This window comes from Geospiza fortis, unplaced genomic scaffold (genome assembly GCF_000277835.1).
Source record: "Geospiza fortis unplaced genomic scaffold, GeoFor_1.0 scaffold25, whole genome shotgun sequence".
NCBI classification, from domain to species: domain Eukaryota; kingdom Metazoa; phylum Chordata; class Aves; order Passeriformes; family Thraupidae; genus Geospiza; species Geospiza fortis.
In genome coordinates, this window is record NW_005054423.1 from 2,066,228 (window position 1) to 2,071,257 (window position 5,030).

General features: G+C 42.2%; 1 protein-coding gene and 1 long non-coding RNA gene across 2 annotated transcripts in view; one reads left to right on the top strand and one right to left on the bottom strand.

The window, feature by feature from the left end:
• ZFHX4 (zinc finger homeobox 4) overlaps positions 1 to 2,663 on the bottom strand; it is a 155,881-nt gene extending 153,218 nt beyond the window's left edge. Inside the window, exon 1 of the mRNA XM_031061708.1 lies at positions 2,535 to 2,663. The gene's annotated coding sequence lies outside the window, so the exon portion shown is untranslated. The remainder of the gene's footprint in view (positions 1 to 2,534) is intronic.
• A 1,421-nt stretch (positions 2,664 to 4,084) lies between these two features.
• Positions 4,085 to 5,030, top strand: part of LOC115948534 — a 17,305-nt gene continuing 16,359 nt past the window's right edge. The window contains exon 1 of the long non-coding RNA XR_004082352.1: positions 4,085 to 4,111. This is a non-coding gene — a long non-coding RNA (uncharacterized LOC115948534). The remainder of the gene's footprint in view (positions 4,112 to 5,030) is intronic.

A 5,030-nucleotide genomic window follows, 5' to 3' on the forward strand; every position in this document is an offset into this window, starting at 1 on the left:
CGGCCCGGCCCGGCCCGGCCCGGCTCCCGCTCCCACTCCCCTCTCTCCTCCCTCTCTCGCTCAGCTGATCGCCCCCGAAGAGTCTCGCCTAACCTCTCAGCTCCTCTCCTCTGGTCTCGGTGGACCCCCCGCCCACCTCCTCCGAACTTCTCCTGCAGGCACTGTTACATATTTTGGGTTTTTTCGAGCCTCCTGTTGAAACCACAAAAAGCTCTTGATAGTGACGTTACATTTCAAAGAAAGGGAAGGGGGAGAAAAAAAAAACCTCAAAAACCCCTCAGCCTTTTCTGTCCTTTACCATCTCCAGCCTTAGCCCTAAGGAGAACTTGTTGGCCTGGGCGAGATGGAGCTGATGGGGGCCAGAGCCCGACACTGACCATTCTTTAATAGACAAAGAAATCGTAGCCCAAACCGGGCTCTGTTACACCACGTCTCCCCGTCAAGCTCATTTCACTCCCTAAATCTGCGCTGCGGACACACAGGGGCACAAGGATCTGCATAATTACAGACATAGCCGCTCCCCTCTTTAATAAACCGACATAATTCCCTAATAAGCGTTCCCTTCCCCCACCTTCTCCTCTCCCCAGACCCCAACCCAAGGGAAAGGGGATCCATGTCTTTTTACTGCGTTCCCTAAGTCTATAGATGAGCTCAGTTTGAAACGAGGTATTACAAGATTTCAGTGTTACAGACCCTTTATCTGAGCTACAGACACTTTCAGATCCCCAGCCCCCACCTCCTCTCCTTTTTGTTGTCTCTTCTCCTCCCGGGGGCTATTTGACAAAGGCAGTGTGTTAACTAACATTTTTGTTTAACTCAGCAACTTCTTTTCAAAACATACTTAAACCTGATAGCAATCTCTTGTACTTTTTTCTTTCTTTTCTTTTCTTTTTTTTTTTCCCGAGATGAAATTGACTCTGAACCCAAAGCGTTTGGCTATTATTAATAATTTCTTTCTTTGCAGGTATCATATATACAAATCTTTTGTTAATTTACAGCGCTCTTCCCCGCCACCCCCCCCCGCCCCCCGCAAAACATTCCACTACACACTTAAAACGGGAGGGGGGGAGTGGGGGGGCGACGCGAGGAGAAGAGGGAGGAGGGAAAGAAAACAAAAATCCCCACTCTGATTCCTGGAAAGTTTTGTTCGAAAAAGAAATAAAACAACAATAACATACTGCATTTCAATTCTGCCTTCACTGCCCCAGATTTGGCATTCACCTACTGAAAGTGCGTCTAACGAGCAGTGACCTTAGAGAAAAATCACAGCCGAATAGTATAGACATCTCGCTGAGATTTTGAGCTAAATAGTGCCGATCCCGATTGGCTTTTTCTTCTTGTTGTTATTTTGGCTGGAGCCGGACAAAAACGCGCACCCGGACATTACTATAAATAAAAGCCTTCCAGGTCTAAGTCTGCTGCCGGCGTTTCCTCCGGAGCCTTAACAGCCCTTTTTCAGCTCCTTTCTTGGGCAGATCGCGGGGATTAAATGCCCTGAACCTGAGCTCCTGGCCTTGGATGGGAAGGGAAAGAAAAAGGGAGAGGGAGAGAGAGAAAGGAGAGGGTGAAGGAGCCAGGCGCCCTCTGGGCTTTCAGAGGTCAGCGCTTTGACAGTGCTCTGACCTCCCTCCCCTCCCGGCAACCACCCCAGTGTTTATAAACAAAAACAGTCAGGACTAGCCCCAAACAATAGCAATTCACCAACTTCACAGGCACTTCACCAGCTCTTATGCAAATAAAGGAAAACGACCGCTTACCACCGCTCCCCCCCATCCCCTCCAGAAAGCCCAAGAGCATATTTCCAGCAGTGATATATCCAAGGGAAAAATTTTACATTCTATCCTGGAAAAGGACAAAAAGGGACTTCAGAAATAAAACGGTTCTGGTAGAAAGACAGACAAAAAGGAGAAAAAGCCAATAAAACTACCGATCTTACTGCAGAAAGAGGAAAGTTATGAAATATTTATACCTAAATCCAGCAATCCACACTGCCAATAAAACAGGAATCTTTGTTGTGTAGACAATATGCTAAACTACCTCTGCGACAAACAGCGATTATAAAGCAACCAGAAAAAGTTATTTTCGCCTAAGGAGCCAAGTTTTCAAAGAAAACGTGTGGATTTTACAGCTAAATAAAAGCCACCACCTCTGTGTTATCCGTAAAAACTACACATAAATTAAAAGCACCGTTAAAAGAAAAAAAAAAAAACCTTCCAGCAAGCAAGCAGCACATCTGATCTGACTTACAAAAAAAAAAAAAGAGTATAATTAAAACCATCTTTAATTACAAAAAGCAGCAAGCGAAAACTAAATGAATCAATGATTTCTCCCCAAAATATTGTCCGCCAAGGTATAGAAATGACAGTTCTATAGTCCTGCATTAAAGCATAACTGAACCCCCACAATTCAAGAATTGATTACGCGAGAAGAAAAAAAAAGTAAAAGAAAAAAAAAGGTCCTAATGATTTTCAAACTTTTGTTTAAAAAATGATGAAGATCAGGAAAGATAGGAGGAAAAGTTAAAGGAAATATACCTCAAGAGAAAAAAGACCATCTCCTTTTCTTCTTTGTCTATCAGTCTCCAGTTAAAGCATATGGAAAATGTTTTCAAAATGCCTAGATTTGGCACATTGTCATTGCAAAGAGAGGAGCGCAGTGATGCTGTTATAGAAAATGGGAAATAAATTCAGGATTGGGTGCTGCCTCCTTCAATGCGGATTTATCTAAGTTTAATTTAATATTCCGCAATCACTGTATGATCGCATATAATTCACCAAGATTTTTAAGGGCTTTGCCTAAATATGTTGACCACAGGCACAAAGTAATTTAATCAGATTATTTCCTTCTTTTATTTGTGTTTATTTTTCTCATTAGAAACGCTTTAAATTGCAATTGTAAATAGTAGAAATGATGGAATATTAGGTTTGGGGTGAACAAACGCTCAGAGAAGGCATTAGCTTTATTAAAATCATTCAGAACGTAAAATCAAAAAGCACAAAATGGTTGTTTGTAAAACACTAAACCTTTAATCGATTTATTGGCATTCCAATCGATTAGATAAACGGAAATCTATAGTAAACATAAAAGCATTTAAAATATTTTTCTCTCATTTATAAACAAAACTTTTCTTTTCAGTAGAAAAAAAAATTATTATCAAACGACTAACAGGAAATTCTTCAGATATCAAATTACGATAATAAAATTATTTCCACATGGAAAGGGATAATGACAATGATGATAGTAATTATAATAATGAATAATTCAACAGCCCTTTGACATATATGGAAGAGCCTGGTTCAAAAACAGCTTTTGAAGGGGCTACTTTTAGGGGATTTTTTAAATAAAATTGAAATTTGAGGCTGAAATGCTTAGATTAAGTGACAGTTTATGTGCATGTGGTAAAACTGCGTTAATTTTTTTCCTGCAGTTTTTAAGGCAGAACTGGTCTCTTTGACATCACCCCTCAAATTAAGTTACCTCTTAATAGTGGTAAATAAGTATGTAAATATATAAGCTAACCCTGAATTTATGGGGAGAAAATTTTGTCTCCACACCGGGGCGATGGGAATGGGGACCTTTTACCTTGCAATTTAAACAATTTGCCTAGCTGGCAGAGTACCATCCAGATTACAGAAAAATTGTGCAAGAAATAATGTATTTGACCACTTAAGTGAAAGAACACAATTTATTTAGGGGTGGAGGGTGGGGAACTGCAAGCCGGAGAAATGCAGCAATCAGCTTGCGGCATTCTGGCTGCGCGAAGAGGAAGTGTTGCTGTAACGGGTATTATGTTTATTTGATAAAGAAAATCAATGAAAGTGGCTGTAAAGTAGTTAGTGAGGCGTGTGTTTGGGACTCGGGTTGAATAGTGACTCCAGCGGTCTGGTCGATGAGCTCTAAGAGCTCTGGAAATCTAACCTAACCCTCCGAGTGAGCTCTCTCTCACTCACTGCTGCACCTTCCCCAGGCTGGGAGACTTCAGCCCTTGTCTCCTCCCTCCGTCTCCTTCCCTCTCTCCCCACATCCCTCCCTCTGTCCCTCCTTCCCTCTCTCCTAGTTTTCCGCTCCTGCTTTCCTTCTTCCCATCCGCTCCAACTGTTCCCTCTCCCAGGTATATTTGTTCCCCTCAATCTCTCCTATTCTCTTTCATTCTCTCGCCCCATCTCTGCCGTAGCTATTTCATCCCGGTCCAGCTGATTCTCTAAGTTTCCCTGTACTTTTGAAACCTTTCCCCTTCTTTAATTCTCTTCCTCTCCTCCCGGGTATAAGTATTCCTAAGTCTCCTTCCAGCCTTTTTCCTATCTGTCTTCACCAGCCAAATTTATCTCTTATTTTGGATTGGTTCCTCCGGACATGTGCTATATTAGTAATTATCCCTACTCATTTCCCTTTCACACACCCATGCTGAAGGGATGAGCACACCACGCTCTTTCCACAGCTGAAATATTTTAGACATTGGCTAATCTTCAGTGGTGCTTTACTTAAGACCTTCTGCAGCTATTACCCCCTTTTCTCCCGCTATTCTTCATTCCCTCCAATTTACAACAGAAATGTTTCTCCTCCTTCTTTTCATTTCCTACTTTACAATTTCCTTTGGGGTTTCTAAATAGTAGTATGTCCTTTGCATTTCCCTACCCCCGTCTCCTTCACTGTCTCACTTCAGCTGTTTTGTTTACCCGGTTGCTTAGAAGAATATTTCTTTCCTTAACAAGTTTATCTCCCTGTCTTTCAGTCTCAGCCTATAAAAAAAAAAAAAAAAAGGGTGGGGGGAGAGAGAGAGAGAGACCGAGAGAGTGGAAAAAAGTTCAGCTCTTTTCAGCGAACTAACTTGGTTTCAAACTTCTGGTTTGGATTATGTGTCATTATCTATTTTCCCTTATCGTATCCCCCGTTGCCCTCCCCACCCCTCCGTCGCTAATAACATCTTTAGTGTGGTCAATGTTAAATATGGCAGATCTCTGAAAAATGCCTCCTCTCGAGCTCTCTGCTGGAATTCATTGCCCGCCCCACTCTTCCATCGCCCCGTGGCC